General features: G+C 39.7%; 1 protein-coding gene across 2 annotated transcripts in view; it reads right to left on the bottom strand.

The window, feature by feature from the left end:
* Nucleotides 1-20,847, bottom strand: part of LOC144341579 (matrix metalloproteinase-21-like) — a 39,331-nt gene that overhangs the window by 12,346 nt on the left and 6,138 nt on the right. Inside the window, exon 1 of one of the 2 annotated variants that reach the window (XM_085504434.1) lies at nt 1,845-1,918. The exons of the other annotated variant lie outside the window; for it this stretch is intronic. The gene's annotated coding sequence lies outside the window, so the exon portion shown is untranslated. Of the gene's footprint in view, nt 1-1,844; nt 1,919-20,847 lie in introns of those variants that run through there. 2 annotated transcript variants of the gene reach the window in all.

The raw sequence follows: 20,847 nt of genomic DNA, 5'->3' as shown, positions 1-20,847 counted from the left end.
GATTCGATCTTACAATATTCGAACATGCTGTCATTTATTCCCACGGAAGAAATTACAATACTTAGATGTGAAACTTTCCCTCCACGTAAGCAAAAGTTCACATTGGTACAACTACGGCATTTTTACTCGGTGTAAGCCACTCCGCATGGAAAACATTGACGGATACAGCGTAACTAATGTACTAAAGGCGACGGAGAAAAGTAACTATCGCCCTACTATTTGTATTGCACGTTGATGCTACGAGGTGTACATTCTATTGACTTGAAAAAAGTAATGAGCAAAAAGCTCAGAAAACCTGTTAAAAGTAAAATTGTCAGTGAGTTGCCGGCCATACGTGTGTCTTCACCCGAGAAAGTCTCCGCCGTTCACTTGAGGTTGTTTCAAGATATCCGCTTAGTAACATTCTTTACAATCAACAAACGGTAAATGCGGCTACGATTGTCGGTACCTTCGCGAATTGAGTAATTTCTGTGGGTGGTCGATATTTTCTATTGCCACCGCGCTGTGGTGTATGACAATGAACTACGATAACGAGTAATTGCATGGAAACGATTATTATGTAGATCGGCCTAAAAAAACTTGCGAGTTCAGATAACGTTTGTTGATAACAGCACACTAAAATTGAAAAATCCAGTAACCCGGTGAGATTTAACTAATGACACATGATAATACACTGAAGCGAAAGTAAATAGTACTTTATTTTGCCACTCTTTAAAAATTAATTGATTCTTTATTCAGGTTTCAGAGTATACTAGTAGTCGACACTTATTCAGACACTGCTATGCTGTTCTATACATTTAGTATTTTGCTTCGTATTCGTCAAAAAACACGACAAGAATAATTATAACATTACAGACAAAATATATATGATAACATAGGAAATTACGTGACTAATAACGCAGTGCCAATGACAAGTCTGCGCACCAAAAATTACTCATGTTGAAGACCAACAGTTGTTGCTCTGTGCCATGTTCACACATGGGTCCCATGCGACGTATTCCACGTATGTGAAAGACATTGAAAATCGGTAAAAGATGATAGGACGATTGCCGACAACCCCTCCGTCTCTATATATTGTTTGTTTACGTGCCACTCGAATGCGCTAAAATACGTGAGTTGCAATCGCATTGAAGGACAGTTGTTTCTTGAACGCGGCGATTTGTGACATCACTAGACCGAATAAATTGTGGAATTAGTCACTCAAATATGTCACTTCCGCCTCCACAAAAAAATCAAATCACTTAGACAGTCAACACAGTTAAACACACAAAAAATAATTCAATATTCTGTAATTTGGGGGACAATTTTAACATCGAAATGGATTCGATAAATCAATTATAGCATTTATCGACTTTTTACACTCTTAGAATTAGGCTCAGCATGCAGCCAGGTTGTGTTTAACATTCAAATCAGAGTATAAGTGGATTATTTCTGCATTGCCAGCGATATTTGTGCCTTCCCTCTTATAAGTCAACATTGATAACCGTTAAAATATGACATTGCCTATGACTTACGCATAGACAAATTGACCTTCATTCGTAGATGGCGATACTCAGATAACTAACGAAATATATCAATAATCTGAGTTGTATATATTACAGACAGACAGACGTAAATGTACCATGAAAAGCAAAACGGGATAATATCTTACTATACAATTCATCATGACACAATACGGTCATACCTGAAGTCATTGAGTATTTCGATATATTTGGCAGAGTGAACGAAATTGGTTTTATAAATCTGGAAATCAAGCTTGCTTATTGTTTTCATAAATATTCAAATAATTAGCGCGACAATGTGATGTCAAAATCATCTGTTTACGATAACGTCTCAATACTCACAGTACATTCAGAACAGGTGGTTCAATCGTCAACGTTCGTACCAGTGTGTGTGGCCTTAAGTTGTCACTACGTGGTACTGGCACACTCCAGGCACACCAGCCTACTTAAATAGTGTCGCTAATGAGTCATAAATCCGGGCGGAAACACTTAACCGCAGTATGGGAGGCGACATGATACGTTATTTCGTGCCAGTACTCCTATTACAAGTCGAGTTACTGGTGTCTCCCACTTTTAATTGCTCTTAAGTGGCGAGCGTCGGGCAAATCGTTTAAGAGAATTAACATCCATATCATTTGCATATCTCCATTACCGAAGAAATGTCGGCGTTACACGAAACTTGGCAACTAGAAAAAACACACAGCCGTCCATATAACTAAAGTGAGCTCTCCTGATAGTCTATTTGGAAACTTGCATCGTCAATAAGCGACCCCGAGGAACGTACCTGGGACTCAATAGTGCAATAAACAAGCATATATTGCACTCCTTTCTTCTCAATGGACAATAAAGTGGCATGTAATAAACATCTTGTCTGTTTCCCACTGCGTAAAAATGCTAGACTTGAATGGGGTGAATTTTAAAATATAGGACAAAGTCATTAAGATCCGTAACCTTTTCGAAAATACGTACGGAAAAGACTAATATTAAGAGCCAAGGTAAGTTTCTAGATATTTTTTAATAGTAAATATCCCCCATAATACACTGCGCTTGGCAATTCTGAAGCCCGAGTAAAAGTACGTTGTTCAAAATCGACTCTACAATAACTATGATTATAAGCGTTACTACGCGCTACAAGAGAAAACAAACGAAAAGAAATGTCCTGACGAGAACAAAATAAGCAACGAGAACTTAGAAATGGATGTTTACAGCAAATATTTCAGATCTTCATAAAGTAAAAGTTCTTTGTATTCTCGAGTGACTTTACACGAATAAACAGCTCAAACTACGTTCATCTGCTCCGTCCGTAAATTTTAAAGTGGTGTAATACAAGATGAAAGTAGCGGAAATGAAAACAAGGCCCATCGAAATTTAAAGTTCCTTACAAGAGAAATTGAAACTGAAATCGGGCTCGACGTGTGCGTCTAGGGTGATACTATTGTCACAGTGCAGCCAGAATGTTCGCCACTCTGTCACACAAGTCCCTGGGGTACGCCACAAATTGGGCACTCGTGCAATTGGGAAATCCCGCTCGCGACATATTTAAGAGACTGCTAATGTGCGGGACGCCTAATTCCTCTTGACAAAGGAGCAGAGAACAGTTAGTCTTACCTGGAGGATAACTGATACGTTTATGTTGAGTAGTATTACCGCACCATCTCTCTCGTCCGTAACGACCGCTACGCGACGCGTAAAAACGACAACTAAATAGGGGGCGTACATCGCGGCGTTTACAGCGTTGTAAAAAGCGATGACAGAAACCATATCTTAAGTGTTTCGTATCGAGTATCCTTGTTCATTTGCCAAGCAAAATACGTCTTATCCAAACTAATCTGTATTTTATCCTATATCGAAACAATATCGTTTAAGTATGGCGACAAACAAATTATAAATTAAAAACGATATTGTATGAAGTACATTGACACATCGGCAGCCCAACTTTTCTATGAGAAACTTTGACAGTCCGCTTGTCTAATTGGTAAATTGGCAGTCTGCCTGTTTAATGGGTGTATTGATAGTCCACCTGGCAAATGGATGCATTGTCAGTCCACCGATCTAAAGGGCGCATTGGCAATTCATCTGTATAATGGGTGCATCGGCAGTCCACTTGTCTAATGGGTACATTGGCAGTCCACCTGCCAGATGGGTGCATCGCAGTCAACTTGTCAAATGGGCACATTTTCACTCCACCTGTCTAATGGATGCATTAGTAGCCCACCTGTCAAATGGGTGCCGAACTTATAGGTGCGTTGGCAATCCACCTAATACAATGGGTGCATTGGCAGTCCATCTATATAATGGGTACATTGGCAGTCCACATGTCTAATGGGTACATTGGCAGTCCAACTGTCTAATGGGTGCATTGGCAGACCACCTGTCTAATGGGTACATTGGTAGTCCACCTGCCTAATTCGTGCTTTGGCAGTCCACCTATATAATGGGTGCATTGGCAGTCCAACTGTCTAATGGGTACATTGGTAGTCCACCTGCCTAACTCGTGCTTTGGCAGTCCACCTGTCTAATGGGTGCATTGGCAGTCCACCTGTCTAATGGGTGCATTGGCAGTCCACATGTCTAATGGGTGCATTGGCAGTCCAACTGTCTAATGGGTGCATTGACAGACCACCTGTCTAATGGGTACATTGGTAGTCCAACTGCCTAATTCGTGCTTTGGCAGTCCACCTATATAATGGGTGCATTGGCAGTCCAACTGTCTAATGGGTACATTGGCAGTCCAACTGTCTAATGGGTGCATTGGCAGACCACCTGTCTAATGGGTACATTGGTAGTCCACCTGCCTAATTCGTGCTTTGGCAGTCCACCTATATAATGGGTGCATTGGCAGTCCAACTGTCTAATGGGTACATTGGCAGTCCAACTGTCTAATGGGTGCATTGGCAGACCACCTGTCTAATGGGTACATTGGTAGTCCACCTGCCTAATTCGTGCTTTGGCAGTCCACCTATATAATGGGTGCATTGGCAGTTCAACTGTCTAACGGGTACATTGGTAGTCCACCTGCCTAATTCGTGCTTTGGCCGTCCACCTGTCTAATGGGTGCATTGGCAGTCCACCTGTCTAATGGGTGCATTGGCAGTCCACATGTCTAATGGATGCATTGGCAGTCCAACTGTCTAATGGGTGCATTGACAGACCACCTGTCTAATGGGTACATTGGTAGTCCACCTGCCCAATTCGTGCTTTGGCAGTCCACCTATATAATGGGTGCATTGGCAGTCCAACTGTCTAACGGGTACATTGGTAGTCCACCTGCCTAATTCGTGCTTTGGCAGTCCACCTATATAATGAGTACATTGGCAGTCCACATGTCTAATAGGTGCATTGGCAGTCCACCTGTCCAATGGGTACATTGGCAGTCCACCTGTCTAATGGGTACATTGGCAGTCCAACTGTCTAATGGGTACATTGGTAGTCCACCTGCCTAATTCGTGCTTTGGCAGTCCACCTGTCTAATGGGTGCATTGGCAGTCCACCTGTCTAATGGGTGCATTGGCAGTCCACATGTCTAATGGGTGCATTGGCAGTCCAACTGTCTAATGGGTGCATTGACAGACCACCTGTCTAATGGGTACATTGGTAGTCCACCTGCCTAATTCGTGCTTTGGCAGTACACCTATATAATGGGTGCATTGGCAGCCCAACTGTCTAATGGGTACATTGGTAGTCCACCTGCCTAATTCGTGCTTTGGCAGTCCACCTGTCTAATGGGTGCATTGGCAGTCCACCTGTCTAATGGGCACATTGGTAGTCCACCTGCCTAATTCGTGCTTTGGCAGTCCACCTATATAATGGGTACATTGGCAGCCCAACTGTCTAATGGGTACATTGGTAGTCCACCTGCCTAATTCGTGCTTTGGCAGTCCACCTATATAATGAGTACATTGGCAGTCCACATGTCTAATAGGTGCATTGGCAGTCCATCTGTCTAATGGGTACATTGGCAGTCCACCTGTCTAATGGGTACATTGGCAGTCCACCTGCCCAATTCGTGCTTTGGAAGTCCACCTATATAATGGGTACATTGGCAGTCCACATGTCTAATGGGTACATTGGTCGTCCACCTGTCTAATGGGTACATTGTCAGTCCACCTGTATAATGGGTGCATTGGCAGTCCACCTGTCTAATGGCTACATTGGTAGTCCACCTGTCTAATAGGTGCATTGGCAGTCCACCTGTCTAATGGGTACATTGGCAGTCCACCTGTCTAATGGGTACATTGGCAGTCCACCTATATAATGGGTGCATTGGCAGTCCACCTGTCTAATGGGTACATTGGCAGTCCACCTGTCTAATGGGTACATTGGTAGTCCACCTGTCTAATAGGTGCATTGGCAGTCCACCTGTCTAATGGGTACATTGGTAGTCCACCTGTCTAATGGGTACATTGGCAGTCCACCTGTCTAATGGGTACATTGGCAGTCCACCTGTCTAATGGGTACATTGGCAGTCCACCTGTCTAATGGGTAAATTGGTAGTCCACCTGCCTAATTCTTGTTTTGGCAGTCTACCTGTCTAATGGGTACATTGGCAGTCCACCTGTCTAATGGGTACATTGGCAGTCCACCTATATAATGGGTGCATTGGCAGTCCACCTGTCTAATGGGTACATTGGCAGTCCACCTGTCTAATGGGTGCATTGGCAGTCCACCTGTCTAATGGGTACATTGGCAGTCCACCTGTCTAATGGGTACATTGGCAGTCCACCTGTCTAATGAGTACATTGGCAGTCCACCTGTCTAATGGGTACATTGGCAGTCCACATGTCTAATGGGTACATTGGTAGTCCACCTGCCTAATTCGTGTTTTGACAGTCCACCTGTCTAATGAGTACATTGGCAGTCCACCTGTCTAATGGGTACATTGGCAGTCCACCTGCCTAATTCGTGTTTTGACAGTCCACCTATATAATGGGTACAGGTGGACTACCTGCAGTCTAAAAAGAAGCATTGGAAGAGTTCAAAAAAGAGTACTTTTACAATGCATTTGCAGTACACTTATCTAAGGGATTCATTTATAATCGACATAAATATTTAAGTACAATCACAAAACACATGTGAAGGCTAAATTATATAGAGTGTGGCCATAGGTTCTAAACAAGTCCAAAATATATTAGATTAGATGCCTCTATGATCTATGGTCTGAAGTGTTGTGTTTAAAGGTCGCTCTGCGCGTGCGTATTTCCATGGAAATATGCCGAAGTCATGGAAACAGCATATCATTGATAACACAGAATTCTGTGACGACTACGCAGTTGCATAGCAATTCGATAGGCCGTCCTTGAGAGTATTCGGAATGACTGGATTGGAATCTAAATATATTTATATTTATATATATAAATAATTGCTGGTTTTGTGAAGAGACAAAATATGACAATTAACATATTCTATATCGGTAGAGTTTTTAAAGAAGGATGATAATGGCGACTCAGGTAGCGATGGTAACGAAGATGGAGATACTGATGGAAACGAAGACCTTGTTTGGTCACACTTCATACAAAACTCACAATAGCGGTTGAATTCTTCAAAGAACCATTTTCCGTTTCCTTTGAAGTCAACTAACAGGCCGAAAAAGCTTTGTAGCACATTGCTGGGTATTGTGCAACTCGTTCTACGTTGCTATTGCAGTTTGGGTCGCATGGTTTGCTCACAATTCAGTACAATTACCTAGCAAAACAATTATTTCTTGTCCACGGGCCGACAACTATATAGCAAGTTGTATTACTTTGGTCGGTTTGGCCTTTGTCGGTATGGAAATAGAGACACAAAGCGTCGTGTCAAACGCGTTGCTGTGCTAAATGGACACTGGTCATAACCCTGGTGCAGTGTTTTTATGAAGACACGTTTATTTATTATTCCACCAATAGACAAAAAAAAACGTAGATTGGGAAGAACGCACAGAGAATTTACAAAAATCGGTACCATTGTCGCTGTAGATTTAAACTACTAGAAATTCTTTCACAGCTGATCAGACGATTAGAACGTGTATCATAAACTGTATAAACATCTGACTTGTGTAGACAGCGCCACCTAGAGGCGCCAAGTATGAGTGCGAGTGCAAATTTATAGAACATCCCTGGATTAGGCACAGTGGTTTATAATATGATGCAGTCGGTCACAACATGACAGTTGTTATTGTAGTTAAATATAGAACAATGTTATGATTTAGTAAACAGTATGTACACAAGTAATTTGATTTGCGCAACAAAGAAGTCATACATCACGGGTATTTGTACAATTACGGTAACATTCTATATCGAATTGTGATCCAACGAGAAACCAATAAAACAATGTTCAGACCTTCAAAAAAATTGTTTTAAGCCCGATATCGGGAATAAACCCATGGTTTAATTTATTATTATTCATGTGTTGTATTTTATTTGTTGTCGTGTTAATACAATTTTAGTTATGCTTTCTTTTTCGATCGGAAAACACCTCTTAGTAAAATGCTACCGTGAAATTGAACGTGTTGTTAAAAAATTATGGATACTGCTCAATACTCTAGTTTTTACAGTCCGGATCAACAACTAACAAACGACAAATCAAGGAGGATGTTTCGATATAGTCCCATCGGTTTCTTCAGCATGTCTGGCTAGATTACCGAACTAGTACACTAGTACCTTCTCGCGTCTGAATAAAATCACTAAATTGCTCGCTTGTAATACGAATGTATATACCGCACATAAAGCATGACGGAGAGTTGATATTGCTGAGTTAACTAATCACTATGTTTATTTGTATAGTATCACATGTACAATGCAGCTTACCGTAGCGCTTGTTTACAAAACAGTTTGTTGGTGGCCAGTTAGTAAGTTGGAAACTCTAGCTTGCAAATGACATGTGGGGGGGGGGGGGTATTATTTTTAGTCAACTCATACTTTGGTATGTGTTCAATCCCAATAGATTAAAGACAGTTATTGTTTCATTAATATGCAACATCTATTAATTGATAGTTATGTACGAATTATAAAGAATCATGTTCAAAGTATGCCCACTTCTGACCAAAATTAATATTTGAAAATGTGCAAAGGGAACACAATCCGGGCAAATACCAGATAGTAATGGGCAGTTTGGTATAGATACCCCAGTGAAGATATAACTAACAACCTTGTTAATTATGTTAATAAATTGGAATGGACCGGCGGGAAGTCAATCACTTTACAATGAATTAGCGCTGGCATGGCCGTGGTTTCAATAATTTATTGTTTTCGGTTGAGTGGGACTGTGCTATCACGACTTTAGAATCTTGATTATTCGGGATGACTTGCTATGATGATATATATATATTGGATCTGACAGGCACCGAGACATGATGTCAGTTACATAACGTCATTTTTTAAAGGGGAACCATCCAAGCCCAGGGATTGAACCAAAGAATCACGGGACACTATGGTTTATGTTGTTTACAGTGTTAATCTATCTTTTGTTATCCATTGTTATTTTAATCCAGAAAGTATTTTTTTTGTGAGATTAGGCTCAACTGGAAATGCCCCTTTAAGAATGATTGAAAAACAATACGATTTTTGCATTGAGAAAGTATGCATCAGAAATGTTGTTGTTGTTGTTGTTATCCGGCAGACATAGAAATCAAACAAATTATCGAAGTCTGTGTGCATGATGATCTACATTATTAAAGCAGCGCAACGTCGACTATTCTGTGTAATGGTACGACCAATCATTGTAGCCGTCCCATGCGACGCGTACAACGCGTGTAAAATACATTGTTTATTTACACGAATTTCGAACACGCGCTGTACGACTGCGATACGATGTTCGCGGTTATGATACAATTTGAGCGTTGAAGAGAAAAATGGCCAACATACTATAGATCAGATTTTGAGGAGGTTATAAGTTCAGATACTTAAGCAACACTTACCCAAAGCATGCCCACACCACGTCCTACCTTCGCTTTACACTGAGATACGCGTCTTACGTAATTCTGAACGCGAGCGCGGAGCTTCTTAAAATGTACATGGACAAAAGTCGTAAACGTAATATAGACGAGCAAGTACAGCGCGTGAAGCTGCGGTAAATTTAGGCTAATGTTTAAGATGTCAAGTGCATGTTTGTCTGTATCCAGTGAATGGAATTTGGACCCACCGAGAGAAGAAATCTCCCTCCCGTCAAGATAAATTTTGTTTTCTCGTATAATTGGTGAAAAGTTAAAGTATGGGCTCGATATGCCCCATGTGGTAGAACACATGGCGCGCCAGCAAGGCCCGCTACTTAGTGTTTCGAGATTACGAAATTGATAGTATGAATGGAAGGAGCTGTCGACAGGAAGAAGTGGAGGGGAAATGATTTAACTAAAGAATAAAAGTCTGTCCGGTATTCAGCTCTGTCAACAACAGTTGTAAGGTCCAAATAACACACTACATAAAATAACACGTTTTCTCTTACCTTTAAAGTTAAAACAACTAAACAAACTGACTCGATCCCTGTGGTTTTACTAATGGCAAAGTCTGGATACACTGGCTCACAATGAGTAAGGTTGTCGATTCAAGCGTCCGGATCAAATGAAAGACAGCCAAGCTACGGCCGTCAGTTAAAACAGTTAGATTACGGGACAAATTAAGTAACAATTTGAGCGGGTGGAGTGGCCACTGTATGACACATACCGCCAGATTACAGACATACCTAAATCAGCAAGGCGCGAGCTATTGCAACTGTGTGACATAGCAATCCGAAGCCACAATACGCTGATGACAAATGTCATAAAATCGCGGGAAATATCACCTGCATGAGAACACTCACCTAGAAAAATAGTAAATTCGGCCCGGTGTTTCAGTCTTGTTCTCTTATTATGCTCATAGAAAACGATCCGTTTTTATCAAAACTGCAGATAATTTAACGAAAACGGCGAAAACAACGTTCAGAATCCAACTGTGATTAAGGACCAACTCACTGGGAAGTTATCCAAACACGCTGAAATATCCCTACCGCAACGTTTAACAAACAATTCACTGTCTAAAAAGGAATTGTTGCATTATTAACCAATGCAGAGGTGACTCCTAAAAGCGATATAAACCACTGGGCTATAAACAGGAACATCCCAGCTTCTGTAAGTAGTTCATCAAGATACGCAGGTCATTTTTCACATCTTATCTGCATTCAGGCACGTATCGTGGCCCGGTGAACACATATGATTGAACGTACTTTGTTAGATTCTGTCCCCGTCCACGCAATGATGAGACAAATATCTCGAATTCCTGGCCCGGAAAGCACATCCTTTAAATCAGCGCGCGGCATGTCAGTACAACTCACAAACTTGTACGACAATCACGCGAACATACGCACACTTCCAACAGCGTGGTCAGAGGCGTATGGCGCAAACTCGATAGTTCTGAAGGGAATTTTATACATCCGTAATTCAGTTAGAATCATCATTTTCTTTGCGTTTTTACATAATCACCTATCATTTCTAGAGGTTATCGCGCGCGACCTCATCAATCAAGCAAGCAATCGACACATACATATCAGTGGATACACCGCAGACGACATATGCCGCTATTTCAGCGGCTAGAATGCCTAATAATCACTAAATGTACAACGTTTTAAAGAACGATGACATAATAATCACAACCTTTCGTAAGAAGGGCACGATCAAGGAAATTTAAATAAAATATAAATAACTTTATAGTATTTGAGTAAGTATTACATTGCATTTGGATTATGATTTATCGTAAACTTAAAACGCCATTTTGTTACCCTCATACATTTTGCATAATTCGCACGGTGAAATAATTATGCAAATACGTATGAATTATTGGTACGTACAAGTAATTTCAAGAACGTGCGCATTTGCGAACTTGTTACATCGATTTCAATTGCGCCACAGAGACAACGTTTCAACAAATTTACGATACATCACAATCCAGTGTATATAAAATATTTTAGCATAAAAAGAAACACTCGTCATCTTGCAATGAATGTGACTGTGTATGTTGTAACTGCTCGTTATTTGTGAGAAGAGTAATACTCGAAACAACCGACGAGATCCTTTCTACGAGCGGGCTTGTCTGTCAGCAGTGACACAAAAACCACATACACTCTTAAGATCTCAGGCCGGCGTTGATACGAGAACTATGTTACCACTGCACGGGGTTAAACGATGCTCTATATTCGTGCATGGGACTGTAGTGAGAAAGGGCATTCAGAGGTCACACTAAATGGCGATCTGGAAATGCTCCAGTTGTCTGCATTGCAAGTGGAATAGAGTGGGAACATGTTCAGCTTAATTTGGATCATTTCAAATCTCAGTGTTCTTTCAAATGAATGTTACAGGTATGTATAACAAGGGATGTTGCGGAGAACGTATCGGGTATCGTTAATGTCGTCGCCTTGGCAACCATCAACCCCGAACACAGAAAACGCAATCTTCACCAAAGAGTAAGCAACCTATCCTCCTGGTATTGTCTTTATCACGGTTTCATTGCTCTAATTTGTTATATTGTGTATAAGATTTACCGATTTCCTCATCCAGACGATCAAACCCCGCTACTTACTGGTTTCAGATTGACCTGGAATTCATGAATGGAGTTTACGGGTATTAGATAGTCAACACCTCGTGGTTGATGTGTGCTTTTTGAACTGAATTCAATTAGCTCAATTGCAAAACAACACCACACGGTATGCTCGTTTAAATTAGCAAGGTCATTGGCCGTCAGCTTGTTTTCTGTTCACGCTTAGACGCGATAATTGTTTTTTTTATTCTCTCGATTTAAAACAACAACAACAACAACAACAACAACAACAACAACAACAACAACAACAACAAATTAAAATGTTTATGACTGGGATTCTCTGGTGAATTAATTTAATGTAAAGAACTACAAAGACCAGGGCAAAGAGTGAATGAAGAAGTAAAAAAAAACACGAAAATTTGAATAAATCCAAGTCCGATTTAAAAGCACGAAGCTTGATATTTCGACCGTTATCCAATTTTATGGCCAATCGAGTGTGCAACAATGTGTGTTCAGTTGACGCCACGCAATAGAAAGACGGAACATGGTTGAAACTGGGTGTCAATTTAACAGAAATAAACACACACACACGGATTGTCGTCATATCTACATCAACATGAAAATGATAAATAAAAATGTTCGATTAGTAAATAATTTTTTTCCAAAATAAAATGGGTTTGATAACATGTCTATGTACGGCCAGGTCCAACCGTATTATTAAAGCCTGCACTATGTCTTTCCTTTTTAATATTTTCAAAAATTCCACTCAAGAAATGCTTTTGTCAAAAACTAATCATAACTGAATTGTCCTGGTATATTAACGCATTGAAATAGGTAGTGTCTCTACAAGGCGCCTCTGCTATGCCAACAATGTCCCCCAGCAAAGTAACAAATTAGCATCGAAGAAGAAATCCACACTAAGGATATTTGCCCCACCGTGAGATATAAGGTTTCCGTTGTTTGTTACGTTCTTTGGCCATACGCAGGCGGCAGATATTATCCTTGCCCGAGAGATGTTTATACACACATGTAAGACATTGACAACCACGTGGTTTTTATTGAGTAAAATTTGCAATAGGTGAATGCTCCAGCTGAAATACCACGTTGGGGTCATTGAGCAAAATATGCATTTGGTGAATGATTTAGCTGAAAATTATACGTTGGTTTCATTGAGTAAAATATGCAATGAGCGAATGACCTAGCTGAAAATCGCACGTTGATTTTATTGAGGAGAAATTGTTCAATATGTGAATCAGCCAGCTGAAAATCACACGTTAATTTCATTTAGTGAAATACACATAAGGTGACTGGTCTAGCTGAATACTACGCATTCATTTCATTAAAAGAAATCTACAGTATTTTGTGACTGATTTAGCAGAATACATTGTTTTCAATTAGTAAAATAATCCTTAGGTGACTGGTGTAGCTTAAAATTTGACCTTGCGTATATTTCGATATTGAATCTATTACGCTTTGATAACTTGTACATACAAATGAGGAACTGACGATGTTTACGAGTTTATCTAACATCGAATTTACGAGTATCCAGTTCCTTAGTTGAGACCATCTCGGTGTTTTTTTTTCACGACTGGAGACAATCGTTTCACTAAAGAATTTCTAGTCAACAATGTAAATTAAAAACACACTCATCATATGAATTTAATACATTCTGTAGTCGAAGTGTAGTCGAATTCGTACCACGGAACCTTTGTGCAAAATCTTACCAAGTAAAGTAAGTTAAAGATATGACCGATAAAATAACGATTATATACTTTTTATAGCATGTACTTCACATCTTGTAATATGTGCATATTTAATACACACTCAAGTTTCAGTAACAGTAGCCCGAGATTCCCACCTAGTTAAAAACAACGGCTTATGACGGAGGGCGTAGTTTAATTTACTGAAAGCCAGACACAGTCCCGTAACATACTATGCGCAGCTACCTGATTGCTAAGCCTAGCGGTAATACAATTCACTACCCCAATCATGAGGGAGGTGTTGTTGGTAAATATATTTTTAATAATTAAAGTTAAGTACAGCTCAAAATCAAAAAGGAGGTTGTTGCTGCACTCCATCTAGTGGCGGGTTCCCCCCATAAAAAATCCCGTATCCGCCCCTGCCATCATATATTTACCGTAGTGAACAAAAATGCATTGATTTCACAATGTTTCATTTTATAATCTTTTTATTTGTTGCAAGCCTGTTATATTACGGTAGTGGTTGAATGACACGTGATCTGCCTGATCGCTCATGTAGTATCACGATTAATATGATCAGTGTTAAGAAAACTTTATCATTGGTATCGGTTTTAAAAACGACCGTTTTGATTACGTGACATTTAACTCATCCGTTATGTGGCTCAACTTCGTCGGTGGCTACTGGATAAGTAAGCTTCCAGAAGTAAAAGCTCAGTTTCTTGTGCATGTTTTAAAGGGCGGCAGTCGTTGCGCCTGTCCTGTTCGATATGGGACTCATAGCGACGTATCCTCGGGCGGACATCCGGGCATTTTCACCGCCTGGCAACCCTGGCGGTGAAAACAAAGACCAAACACTCGCAGAAAACGGTACTTTGGGATGGTTGTTGAGACTCGGTATCCCCTGAACAGTGTATCAAGATTGGCCCTACGTGTGTAACATATATAAATTTGGTTGTTTAGGATTACTTCAAAGTTGAGTTAGTGTTGTTTTCTCGAATTTTCACCGGCTCGACCGGCGTTCCACAGCAGCGCGCACAAAGCCCATAGAAATGCATGGTACAGTGGTGCGCGTCTTAGCAACGTAGAACGTCCGTGACGTAGCTCCGCCCCGAGGATACAACGCGTGTAAAATACATTGTTTATTTACATGAAATTCGAACAATCGCGGCGCGATGACCACCGCGCTTTGACGAACATTGTTCTTGCAACTAAAGTATTTACACAACACTGAAGTTAGTTTATTGCAAGCTAGTATCATAATGCAATCTCGGATTGAGCATTTCTTAGTATATTCATTAGTAAATGATTAAAAATGCGTTGTTATTGTTCGAAACGTCTATGAGTATTTTTTAGAACAAAAAATACCAAAAATGATAGTGGACCACTATGTATCTTGTTATTGTCACACATCGTTTCATCGTGTACGGGTGTCACGATACGGCGCATGCGTCCTCAACGAGCCTATAAATCAGACGACGTGCGTTATTTGCGAGACCTCCTGCCAAGCAAAACGAGCGAGATGTACACTTTAAACGGGTGATATACTGTAATCTCTTTACTGTCAAAGTGAAATGGGAGAGGAGTGATGAGCTATAATATTTAGATAGTGTTGACTATCGCAAAGGATCGTGGAACCTGGAGCAATTTGAATGGCGGTGATACAGTCCCAGAGGCTTTGGAGCTCATTTTTGTCAACAGTCGGCGATTATCTAACTACTAGTATTATGATGAAAACCACGGTACATCTTAATTGGGGGTGCTAGACTATCGACTCCACACTCTATAGCTCCCTAAATCGTCGTTTTTCATTTCTAAACCCGTAAGACACGTATAACTGTTTACAATAAACAAAATGATCAAACTGATCAGTCACAGTAATTCTCATATTTTAAGGGCATTCATAGTAATGAGTGTTACGACTGCGCAGAAAATTTAATTTAAGGATAATTTTTTAGTCATTTTGTAAGTGAAGTCACATTCAACAAGGATGTCGAAATCACGGTGTCCCAGAATGCAATGGCGGATACATGGAAACGCTAGTAAGCGCTTCTGAGAAATTGGTGCACAGCATTTTAGTTATGTTTACGTATACTCTAAATAGTTACCAGTCTTATGAAGTTCTGTTCAAATTGATATATATGTCAGTGTATGGCCCAGTCCATAATTGTACGATTGTTTAAAAAAAAATAACAAAACTGTACATTCCTTCATATGTGATTGGCAGCGAATTTGAAAATGATTTTAATCCATATCTCGTTGTTCTGGAATGTGTAACACATAACTGGGAATTATTACTTAAATTAAACACACATATAATTAAAAATATTCCACATAAAAATTTACATTTAGTTTAGTGAGTTTCCAGCCAATTGTGATAATATGTTTTCCATTATATACAGTGGGAAGTTCTGTTTCGTAGTGTATTGCATATATTAGGCGCATTGGTTTAAAATTTGAATTTGGGTCGGAGTGCCTTAAACGGTCACATCGATTTTAATCAAAGCAGTGTCTTCTCTGGCGGTATATTTGCGCATTCCGCTGCACCACAATGATCGAATTAGCGGATTTCTCGCGTTATATTTTTAGTCTAGGAAAATGCAGCATAGTGGATCATGGGAGCAGATTTTGAATAACACTCACAAGTAATACTGAGTCGAAATGTATGGTTGCAACACAGCTAGAAAGCTGGAAAATGGATTTGTTGTCAACTATGAATATGTTTTCATGCTCTTGGCATGCTGTTATCATAAATATATGTGATAATGTCATATGTCACATATCGACACGTGATTATTCATTTGATGCCACAAAGGTAATGATGGCTTGGTATTGCATAGAAAAATATGAAAAAAAAAAATTACAACAAACTCGACTCGCGTTTCTTTAATAATTCATGACTTGTAAGATGAGGGTACACGCATTTACGCGCACATTTATAATTACATTTTACTGCGCTCAATATTGAATTGAATGTTAAATCCTTCAAGATTACTACCACGCGGTCTTCGGAATATCCTTGAGTAGTGGGTTTCCGATCAAACTCCCGGTCAAACAATGTTTGGACAGAGCGCACATTAGTAAGCACTTTTGCTCTGGAACGTGGTTATATAGCCCCAAATAATTGTTGGTTCGACCCTAAGTTTATATCGTGCAACGAACATATTAATATACTCTACTAAAATTGCTCCTCACTAGGAGTTTACCAATGCAGAGTCAAGTTAAGTCGCGAAATTTTTGGTATTTATGTTTGAAACGGAGACGAGAATATCAGCTGAGGTGAAAATATGCAATTGTGAATTCATAAAAAATCTAATTCGATGGAAATCACTGATTATAAGATAACCCAATATGGTAATATGCCAGTGGTATATATGTATGAATTTAGAACACACGTGGTTAAATGTGGGCGTGGTTCAGAGGTCATAACTGGAATGTCAATATGACCTTAACGGTATTGTGTGATATGTATAATCAATACGTTTATATTAATATTTCACTTGTGAAAAGGGGTGATCATGATAAAACAATTGTTTACACCACTGTGAATGGTTCTAAAAATATTTCACATGGTACAATCTAACAACGAGTCCACAATTGGGGTCGAATAGGCTGGGGCTTGAAAAAAGTTTAAATCTGAATTTAACGTTTTAAAAGTATACTTGACCTTAACCAGCTATACCTGGCACCACGCAGCGAGGTATATTAGAATGCCATACAGTCGTTTTGCCATTTAAAAATGGGCTACGTAATCAGTTATAATTATGTGTCATTATCTATTATCTGGTTTTAGATGGGGAACATTCTGAAAAGTAATTTAAAGTTTGATCGAATTCTAATATCTGCTGATATTAGAATTTATCAATAATAACATAAATGACGATCACAGAAGCTTACCTTCAAGTTCCAATCGATAAGCGACAGTGACCACAGGGCTTATTTTCGACAGTGTTGATACGTCTATGATGCAATAGCTATCGGACTGTAAGTATAAAATGTTGCCCCACAAGGAACTAAAACAGTTCGCACGAACTGGTGTAAAGTGGATTTAGCGCTTGCAGGGGGGTGTAAGCGTTTTATAGGCACTCGTTGCATGCATTGCATATTTCAGTGTAGGTTCGATATCCGTCCTCTGTCAATGGGGGCTAATTCGAATACTATCAGGTCACTTACCGGTAGTAAACGCGATGATGTCAGAAATATGCAAGTACGAAAGCAGGCGAGGAGGGAGCATCATGAAAACTGGATCGAAAGCAGATACTTTGATTTATTGATGTTTGATTACATAATTTAGGTAGCTGCGGTGGTTAGGCCAGAATGGGAGCAAACAAACAGATAAACGCGAAGTGGCATATTATTTATCAGAGCACTAATTTCTAGTTACATTAAACGATCATCATTTTTGACGCGACTGACCATGTGTTGGTAATCGACTTGGTCCTCATATGACCATGTATACTCTGACAACACAAGACAAGACTGAATGACGCATTACAGAAAGACAGAATCGTCAACAACTTATAACTTTCTATACGTGGTAACTAGAATAGGAAATCACGCAGCGAACTTTATGTATATATTTGATACCTGCGTTATAAATAAATAATGTATCGAGACTGGGGGGAAAATTTCCCACAGCGACAGGCTGGCAGGCTTTGAGGATGTTCGGATCGTGTTAAGAATGGACACACCCCATTCACAAGACAAGGCAATAGTACTTCCGACAATCGTCCTACTGTGAATCAGCAACATTTCCCGTTAAAATGACCAAAGCGATGGTACATATGCAGTACGTTCATTTCCGATGTAATAAATTGTGACCGACAAGACAGAGTGTATAAGGGTGTGATATTTCTAGTGTCATGGCAACGGCGGAAGCACCCCGGGTATTAAATGATATCTGTAATAGTTAAGGACGCATACTGGAAGCATTATATAATATTTATATTAATGGTTTCACTTCATCAAGGGTGAAATAAATTTCAATGCTACCTCAAGGGAAATCGTTTTTCCCTTCATCTGGGGACGGTTGACGACGTTCTTCAAGGGTTCAATGAACACGAAGAAGAATTTTGATAACAATATAAATCACCAAGATCGAATAAAAACAATTGGGTTGAAAAAATCTTTTATTCCATGTATGGAATGATTTACATATGTCCCATCATGCATAGGGACATTTAAGGTAACGTTCGATCAACGTTCTTAACTGAGAAAACATGAGTAGAGTATCCTCGGGGCGGACATCCGGGCATTTTCATCGCCTGGCAACCCTCGCGGTGAAAACAAAGACCAAAAACTCGCAGAAAACGGTACTTTGGGATGATTGCTGAGACTCCTCTGAACAGTGTAACAAGATTAGCCCTACGTGTGTAACATATATAGATTTGGTTGTTTAGGATTACTTCAAATTTGAGTTTGTGTTGTTTTCTCGAATTTTCACCGGCTTGACCGGCGTTTCACAGCAGCGCGCACAGAGCCCATAGAAATACATGTAAAGTGGTGCGCGTCTTAGCAACGTGGAACGTCTTGTGACGTAGCTCCGCCCCCGAGGATAGGGTATATAATATAACTATTTATTAATTGAAGAATGCGATTAAACGGATATGTAATGTGGCCTTGTGGTCACCAACGCCATGTAAAACAAATCTCCACGGGAGGCAATTGAATGCGATTTCCTAATACTGTTGCATTAGCACACATGCCACAGCATGGCATGGGGTTTTGCAAATTGCTACGTTTTCATGAGGTTGGCAGTGATGGTACGACTCACACATTCCATTGACTAACAGAATTAGAAACTTCCCGCCTTGTTTTACCACCTTCTTTTTCATTTTCACGTAATGTGCTAACAACTTTCACTATATTGACTGAGAGGGCGTCACAGAGACACGCGGATTTCCGAGATCGTGCTACGCGTATTCAATAAATGCCCAGCAGAATTACCATGGCAACATTATCGCGTTATTTTAAATGTTGCCGAATAGAGACAAAATATCTGACTGCAATCACCCCCTAAGTGAACATTTCCAATGTCACTGTGGTTTTACGGGCATCATGATTTTTTTCCGGTTCATTCAAGTTTGTATGATGCATTTATTAAACGAGAAAAGTTTGAAGATCATTCTTGTCTTGAATACAACATATAATATTATGAGATTACTAAAATCTACAGAATGTGACAGTGTTGCTGGCATGCGCTCAGAGATATGGTAAAGGGAATATTAATAATAAATACGCCTGTGAGGAAAATTGATGGCCTCCCAATGCAAATAGTGAGATGCCAATGGCGGGCGTGGCTAACTGGAATGAATCAATACAAAATGAAAGGTTCCATCAAATAAATAACAAAGATCAAATAAAAAGTAGGGTACCCGAGCTTGTTTCAATGGTGGGATCGACTGCCCCGTAACGTCTGGCGGCCATTTTGAATTGAACGTCGGTAAAAATACATACAAAAACATATTACGTCATCGAAAGTCGGGTACTACATCCTCGAAAGTTTTAGCTTAGCGTTTTTTTTTCACAGTGCAATTAACGACATAAAATGTACGCTGCGTTGTTGGGCATAGGATAATCAAACCGGATATACCTTAAATAACACATGTATTACCTGATTATATTAAATTAAAAAATGCGTCGAATTTTCAAATAACTGTATCGACCACGTGACACGTTATTATGTACTATACTGGTCACGGGGGAATCATGGTATATACGTTCATGAACATCTTAATACGTAACGCAGTCGTCACAAAATTGCGATGATGACGTCAACTAACTTCCTATCCTGGTTCAATTTTGTAACGCATTTTATTACTTATTAATTTCTTTTCTTTTATGGTAGGCACGGGAGACAATTCTGCGTAGGCGCAATAACTCAATTAGTAATTTAATTCCATATATTTGTATACAGTACAAATTATGTTTGCTTTAGGATTTGTATACGCCCACTACAACTTGGAAATTGTTATCTAAATAATGATTAATTTTCATAATTGCATATCGTGGGTGTTAATACTATATTTATTAATTAATACGAAATCGCTAGTGTCAATTATAATGACGTCATCCCGTATAAATGAGACTAGAAGGCGATGATTACAAGTGTATAACTTCCTTACTACACCCGTATTTCACATTATACTAGGATCAGGCGTATACGTTAAC

This window comes from Saccoglossus kowalevskii, chromosome 10 (assembly GCF_978046115.1).
Source record: "Saccoglossus kowalevskii chromosome 10, keSacKowa6.1, whole genome shotgun sequence".
Classification (NCBI taxonomy): Eukaryota; Metazoa; Hemichordata; class Enteropneusta; family Harrimaniidae; genus Saccoglossus; species Saccoglossus kowalevskii.
The sequence above is the reverse complement of the archived record's forward strand: the minus strand, read 5'-3'. Positions and strand labels throughout refer to the sequence as shown.